Below are 8,825 nucleotides of genomic sequence, written 5' to 3' on the forward strand. Positions count from 1 at the left end.
ATCAGTCAATTTAACGAGTTAAGATTTAATTGTAATCTCTGTAAATTAAACTTCAAACAATGTGTAGTTTCAGTACCTATCATTGTGGTAATGTATAAGGGCCTGATTTCTGGTCCTGAGACAGTCAGTCCAGGGCCAAGTTTGAGACGTGGAACCTGTGTTGGTTAGAGCGACAATAATGTATCAACTTAACAGTGAACCTATCTATTTGGACCACATCGGTTTTAAAGGATTTTCTAGCATTCTTAACATCCCCCCCTCCTCCCCCCTCATGCTGTAGAAATCCTTAAGCCACTTCTACTGGCTATTTCCTCAAGGAAATTCGTTTGTGTTACAGCAGATGCCACATTTTCGGCAGGTATAACAAAATCACCTCCAAATTGATTTCGACCTTTTTTCTTCCTCCTCCTAATCTTATTGGAAAAATGCTGAGTTCAATACATTCTTTGTAAGAAATTCTTACAATTTTCCCTAATACAGTATTAAAATGATGGGTACAGGCCGTCACCTTGTGGTACATGTGTTTTTATTTTGAAGGCTGTGAAATTTCTCCCATAAGATTTACTTTACAGAGTGGTATCTGTAAGTGTTTCATGGATTAGGTTTGTCAGTTTAGACCTTACACCAAATCCTCAAATTATTTTATCTGTAGTTTTTCTGTCAACATAATCAAAAACCTTCTTGTTATCCACAAACATAATACAATATCTTTTGAATTTAGTAATTGGTGATGAATTAGTGACTTGAGATTAAATATTTGATCTGATCATGACCTTCCCTTCATCTAAAGCAAGCTTGATATTCACATTAATGGCTGTCTAGTGTTGTTTTTTATTCTGCTTGATAAAATTTTGGAAAATACTTAGCTGCTACTGACAGTAGAGAGGTTACTATGTAGTTGTTTCCATCCTGTTTATTATCTTTCTTATGCAGTGGATGTATCAAGGTAACTTTCCACTCCTCTGGGATATTTTTTTTCTGTTTTTCAGACTTCATCAAAGAGTAAATTTAGCTAATTTGCCTTATTTGGCAAGGACCACATCAAAAGTTCAGCTAAAATACAATCTTCTCCACAATCTTTCTTATTTCTGAGGGTGTTAATTCCTTCTTCAGTTTGTTGTATAGCTTGTGGTAAATCTTCTTCACAATTTTCATTACTAACTGAGATTTGAAAGTCATGAAAGATCTTGAAAGCATTATTTAACCCAATTTGGCCGTTTTTAGTTTAGAAACATACTTGCGGTTTGAAACCTCTTCAATTTGTTCTTCACAGTTTGATATAAAAAACAGGGGATTTATTCCTGTCTATTTGCAAAAGTTTCTCTTTCTCAAGCTTTATTTGGTATTTCTGATTAATCTGGTAGTTTTCTTTCTTTGTTGCTTAGATTGATCATGATCTAGAATTTTCTTTCAGCATTTTTGCCTTATTCATCTTTTATCCATCTCTGGTATGGTTTCTTTGCATATTTCATTCCACCACATTTTACCTTTATTTTTTATTATTGAATTATTTTTGGTGCTGTGAATATCTTTTTGCAAGCTGCCATGCTTAGTCACTTTAATTTCATGTTGATAGCCTTAAACTGATTCCTTAGTTAGTGAGTCTATCTGCATTATGTTTTAGTAACCTTTGTGAGTTTCTTTGTTCTTTGTTAGACAGAAGTTTTACTTCAAAGTCACCTTTCCTTACTACTTTCAAATTCATAACTTCCATTGTACTTCTTTGTGAAATAGGTACATGACCTAACTGATTTTTTTTCTGACATTTTGTTGTGAGATATCCATGTTTTAGCTTCCCTTGGGAGCTTCCTGAGGTGGGTTGACATCAATTTCAAGAGACAGCTTTGACACAAAATGATTGACCTCAAATGTGTTGGTTCTTCTGTGAGGTGGGTGATATACTACTTGATTTATGAATTTCTTTACTTTCTGTTCATTTCATTGCTATCATGATTTTGGCTTCAAGCCCTTAATGAGCACAGAAAAATATGTGGCAGACAGGTGAAAAACATATTCTTTGAGCCACAGAATTGACAAAACATTCGTTACATGTGCTGTTTCTCCGAATATGTTAAGAAATCACTGGGCAGTTTGAGGCCAGTTTGGTTTCAACATTGTAGTAGTTACAATAAAAATATCTCCCTCCATCATTTGGACAATTCTCATTTGTCTGAGGAGGTCCATTAGCAGTTCGTCTCCTTCTTAAATTACTTTCAGTTACATTTGTGGAAATTCTAAAAGGCCTTGAATTTTTGTGGTGGTTCTTCATTTACAGACCTGCATATCAATGTAGTCTGGCAGCCTTGGCAGAATTGCCAAAGCCTAACCCCTCCTCTTGTCCAGGCCAAGTAGGAGTGTCGTAAATATTGCAAGAAAATTTTGATATTTAGATAAACATCTCTTAGCCCGTACCTCAAAATGTCTAATGGAGAAGCCTTGTCAGTGTTTAGTTCTGTGCTTCCAGGAGTCCTGCTGAGTTTTCAACATTTTATGCACAATATTTCGATGACATATTGTGCAGGCTCTTTCAGGTACTGCAAGTCTGGAGTTATACGAAATTGGTGCTAGGTATTCAATCTCTCAAGGAACCATTTATTGTATGTCATGCACCAGTGTATATAACAGAGTTTGATTGCTGGTACCCACTGTGCAATTTCATGCTTTTTGTTGGTTGGGGCCCTCACTGATATTCTGTAACATGCAAATACTGTGTGTTTTTCAGCGGCTCCTATCTCATACCCTTCTAATAGATCTAGATGCAGACACATCCCACACATCCTCCCTCCACCAACTCCACCTACTGAAGTCCAGCTAGAAACATTACCTATCCCTTCAGTGGTGGGCAACCTGTGAAACACGTCATGTGATCTAAATGCTAGGCCACAGCCAACCACTGTACTGCATTCTAGGAGGGCAAGACAAACAAGCAGTTACTGTCTGCATAAATGGCACACCACCAAACCCAATGCACTGCTACCAGTGTCATCATTATGACCACAGTCAAATGTCATGGCGACGCCCAGCCAACTGTGTAACTTGGCTACCTTGCCCTCTCTGCTGCACAAGTTGCAATGGTGATCATGCCACCTCCTTCCGAGATTATCGCGTGTATCTCAATGACTGGGTGTCCAGGAGATCTGGATCAAGGAAAAAGATGCCTTACCAGATCACTCGCAAATTGTTGGCTAGTCAGTGACCCTGTGTTCTACCATCAGGCAGTTACAGTACCATTGCTGTTACATCTCACTCCATGAAGGATGTGGACATCCAGATGTGTGATGCGAAATACAGCACTGTGGTTGTTGAATCACCCAGTGTCATAGCAGCTGTGTCGTCGTCGTCGTCCTACTCCTACTCCTACTCCTACTCCTCCTCACCAGCTGTGCAAGAAGCCTCAAACTTTTGTCTCATGGGACAAAGTCACCTGCTACACAACTGAAAGCCCAGGAGGGATGGAATGAATACTCCCACAAAGACTTTCTATGTCCCTTCAGCCAACAAACATTTCAGTCTTCCTATGCCAACCAGAAAGGATCCAAGAAATCAAACAAAGGCAAACAATGTGCTTCTGTATTGGCTCACAGTTCCTCCTCGATGGTGTGGCCAAATGATAACCTTTGCTGACTGACCACCTTGTAGCTGGTATGCATCTCCAGGCGTCTTTCTGCTCTGGACCTCAAGGACAGACAGAATGAGAATGCCAACACCTCTGTAGATCTTACAGAGGCTGATTCTCCAGCCCTTCTGCCCTGTAGCAGTGAGCTTTCAAAAGCTGCCACTCAATAGTCATTGAGGTGACACCCCTGCATTTTTCCCTTCTCCCCTCTCCTAATCATGACAATCCACCAATGGAATGTTTGCTGCCTTTGATCCAACAAAGAGGATTTATGGCTGCTCTTGTAATCACAGCCTCTGCTTGTTCTCTGCCTCCAGGAAACAAAATTGAATCCTCATGACCTGCTTTGAGCTCTCGCATGTATTTCCAGTCTACAGTGACATCCCCCTAACCTCACAGCATCATCCAAGGACCGATACAATGTAATTGGGTGGAGTGATACTGCTCATCAAGGATGATGTTCATAGTCTTCTTGGAAACCCAGCTTCAAGCTATTCCAGTCTGCATTTTACTTCCTATCCTAAACTTTTCCATATGTACTGTTTGCATACCTCACTCAGTCTGTGTCACTGGACAGTCTTCATGCTTACTGGCCAACTCCCTCACCCCTTTTGGCTGCTCGTTGACTGTAATGCACACCATTCCCTTTGGGACTCTCCCAGAACCTGTTGGAGAGGTGCCTCTTGGCTGACCTTCTCAGTCACCATAACCTCATTTGCTTTATTGTTGGAGTATCCACCTGCCTTTCACACTCCATGCACTCCTACCCCCATCTGGACCTCTTGTGCACTGCCCAATTTACCCATCATCTCATCATTGTCTTTGTTATGCACTCAAGCGACCATTTCCCATTAGCTATCCATTTTCTGACTCCTACCCCACCTACGTGCCCACCCAAATGGCAGCTTTCCAAGGATTTCTAGAGATTTGCTGTTCCCTGGCACCCTTCAGGAAATATTGTTTCCCCAGTTGTGATGCCCAAGTAGAAAATCTTAAAAATTCTATCATTACCACCACACAATGTTCCATTCTCACACTTCATCTTCACTGTGCTGTGTCCCAGACCCTTGTTTGACTGAGCCATGTTGTGACTCAACTCATATGCAAAGATGTGCTCTACATGTTTTTAACATTCTATGAAAGCAAACTGCAGACATTGCAAACTGTTGCTTGAACAGTGTCGTCACACCCTTCAGGATAGCAAGAAATTGGCTGGATTAAATTAACTAGTTCTTTTAACTGTTCCACTCCCTCTTCTGTTGTGTTGGCCAACCTCAGGTTGCTCTCTGGGACCAAGAATCAATTTCAAATTTCTGTCCTGGTAGCAGCAGATATAGGCATAATAAACCCTATCACTATCTCTATGATCTGTAATTTTATAATGGTCTGTTATTCACTTCCCCTTCCATGATCCTTCAGACTACTCCACCAGGTCATATTTGAGGGGTGTTCTTTCCAGCAAACTATTCTGTACTTCTATTTCAGTCACTGGCATTATCCTTGCACCAGCCTTCATGGATCTAGCAGCTGTAGTCTACATTCCCACCATGTTGACTTGTGTTTTGTGGGCTCCTTAGTCCTGCACTGTGGCAGTGGCTGTAAGTGGCAGCTGGCAGCTCTAGTGAATTCAGACAGTTATGCTCAATTGAAATAGAAATATTTTGTGATTCTTCATTTGTATTATTATGCAGTTTTTGTCAATTGCACTTTAATAAAATTTCACATGTATCTACTTGTCACTGCACCTGATTCGTAATCTGTCATTATATAATTTACCAACTTACTAACACTGAGATGAGCATGTGCAGTGAGATAACATACCACTGACACATTTGAAGGTGTTTCATTTATGCTTAAATTCAGTTCATGTAAAGTTATTCAGCTTTTTAATTTTTTTTTTGCAGGAACGGGAAGAGGTACACCCAGAGGAGGTACTGGCAGGTGAGATTTTTGCTTTCTTCAGTAGCTTAATTACATGCTAAAGTTATCGCTTTAATATTTTCTTATGTGGTATTTTTTCCATATTTTTCTTGCTAAAGTATTTCAGTGAAACAGTTGTTCAAAATTTTATACTTGAATTTGACACTGGATGTTAATTACATGGTACATAATTCATACTGAAAATTGGCAGTGCCTTTGTAACTACAAAAGATTGGTCACAAATGTGCAGTTGTGTTTAAAATGTATGCGGTGGTAGATTGTGAGGGAAATGTGATGAAAGAGAAAGAAGACAAATTTCTAAGTACCAAATTGACATTTTAAAATAAGTCATTGTAAAGGTGAGCTAACATTACAAATTGGCACACTACAATAATTAGCAATGTTAAGATCACAGTCCCCTTATTCCGTAGTCGTGGCTCATATTAAAATTGTCACCTTGAGATAAATATATTTATGTATAAAACAATCACTCAGCATAGTTGAGCTTCTTAAAGAGAAAAATTGCCAATCTTATTGGGGACTGGATCAAGTTAACCACATTCATGTCCAGTGATTTGAAACCTCATCATCATGTCTCGAAGTGAAGAATATTGTCCCTGTAATCCTCCTTCTCTCCTGAATCAGTATTTTGCAACCTCACTGACGTGATGTGTGAAATAGCCTGGGTGCCCCAGTTATCCCTCACCTGCCAAGAGGGTTATTGACTACGCATTGACAATATGCTACTGAGTACAAAATGCCTGACTTGGTTGTAGCTTCACAAACTGTGTACTGCATACTCGATACCCATCTCCAATTCTGTCACCTCGTCCACTCCCATATCAACTTCCCTAATTTAAACATATGGGAGTTCCCCTTAACTCATCCTTAAGTTCCACAATCCTCCCTCCCTCATTACTCATTACCCGTGTGCTGCCTTCCTCAAGCATAGCTCCGTCCATATCCCCGTATCTGTCCCTTTGCCTTCTATATTACATCCTGTGCCACCCCACCCCATCCCCTCACTGACATTCTCACTCAATGTGTCCACCACAACTCCGCACAGAGTTGTCCTGCAGGTTTAAGAAAATCTATCTGATTGAGAAAGGGACGGAGTGTGGCAAATGTTATTCAAGGCTTAGCCTTTCACTGCTTATTTCCATAGTAACTCTTTCATGACAAACAGAACATCTTAGGCTGGTGCATAAGACTGTAATGTTTTCTGCAAGTTCAAAAAACACACACTATACATAATGGAGACTTAAGTCATCATAAATAATATAATCTGCTCCACTAATCACTGCAGTCTGCCAATGTTGGGGTAACTTTCTGAATCCACAACAGTAGAAATCACGTGGTTTTGTAGCATTGCTGCCTTGTTTAGACAAAAGCATTCCATTCTATTCCTTCCCTTAAATTAGCACAAAGACACATTTTCTAGTCATCAGTAATGGTGCTGGATAGGAATGATCAGTGGTGTTCACACACTAATCGATGACAAGCAAGTGGATGATGCACATAAGGCCAACCAGTAATTTTTCTGATTTGGCTTGTGGTTCTCATATTCTTCATTGTTGAACCTTCTCCATTGCATTCAAATGCTCCACAATGAGGGAATGAGCATGAGGGACACAATTGTGGGGGTGGGGGATGTTTTAAAACCAATTTCCATCAATTGACTTAAGAGTGTGCTTTTATTTTGCACAATAATGCCATTGGCTTCATAGCCATTCTTGAATGCCTGTTGAAATGTTAATATGTATGTCATGCTGTGTTGTTCTGTTATTGAAAAAAAAACATGTTTCTAACTTTATAGACCCATTTATAGTTTTCAACTGTGCACAATATCAGCCACATCACATATCTTTCACACATACTCATATCCTGCAATAGAACACACCTTAAAAGACCAAAAGTATATTTTTTCAGTAACTCACAGACTGGTCAAACAATCTTAATTTTTCAACATGATCTTCAGAATGGGTATAAAGTTGAAATCATGACTGTGTAAACAAATGAACAAGTAATATTCAAATCATGGAAATTTCTTTAAAAAGAAAGGTAAATGAGATACTGGTAGTTAGTGAGACAGTGTCAGTAAAAGAGGAGGAGAGATTTGTGAAGATAGAATCAGTGGGAGGAAAAGAGATGGGAGCCTGTGTAGACAAAAAGGAAGACTTAGGGACACCATAAATCAGCTTCTTGGTATACATGAACACATAAGTGTGGGAGAGAGAAAATTTTGGTCTGACGTCTTACACTCTAGTGTATAAGGAAAAACAACTAACTTGGATGCCCCAGAATTATTTTTGAGCTGTTAAGGAGTTGTGAAGTCAGTGAACTTATCAAAGAAAGACAAAAACAGACAGTGTAATTGAGAGAGGTGACATTGTCAGTGGGATATACTGTAAATCAGTGGGAGAAAAATGAGACAGTGGGGGAGAGCCATATACATAGACAGTGACAGTGACAGTGACAGTGAGGGGGAGGTGGTGAGCATGAAGGCTTCACTAGAGGGAGAGACCGGATGAATGAATTTAGGTAATTGCGTGTTAAAACAGTGGGAATATGTTCACATTGCAAAAACGTTTGGTGAGGAAGGCAAAATGTAGACTGGGGCAGCTGGTTCCTCACTCTACTGTCAGTATTTTAAAGAGGAAAATATTCATCTTTCATGTGCTCCAATAGGGGCATTTTACCAGTTGTTTGCCCTATGGTACTATGTGTTGCATGAGATACTGCTGGTGGAACTAGAGTTTGTTTTTTTGTTGTTGGTGATGTAGTAGGTTGAATCAGAGAATGTGGTAGTTTAAAAAAGCGTATTGTTGAGACACTATTGAGTGCACTACCTTCGGTTGCATGTTGCATGGAAAGTTAACCTGTATTGTGGAACATGTGGACACTGAAGTGCATAATCTTCTCATTGAGTAGAGGACAGGGATGTAATAAACATTACTTATCAATAATACAGTGTCTGCTAATGCTTCATTTTCTGTACAAAAGGTAATGTTCATCACTCTGATTTTAGATGCTTTTGCTTCATCTGTATTTCTTCCCACAGGAACAAAGCATCAGGTAAATTAGTATCTTGTGTAAAATTTTCTTATTTCATTTCAGGCATAAAAATACATAAGTGTTTTTCTATGAGAGTGTGGAAAGAGAAAAATTCAGGATGGAATGTAACAGTATTATGGGAAGGGAGGTTGCTACTCACCATATAGCAGAGATGCTGAGTTGCAGATAGGCACAACAAAAAGACTGCCATTAAGACCTTCATCAACAATAGTCT

This window comes from Schistocerca serialis, unplaced genomic scaffold (genome assembly GCF_023864345.2).
Source record: "Schistocerca serialis cubense isolate TAMUIC-IGC-003099 unplaced genomic scaffold, iqSchSeri2.2 HiC_scaffold_1353, whole genome shotgun sequence".
NCBI classification, from domain to species: Eukaryota; Metazoa; Arthropoda; class Insecta; order Orthoptera; family Acrididae; genus Schistocerca; species Schistocerca serialis.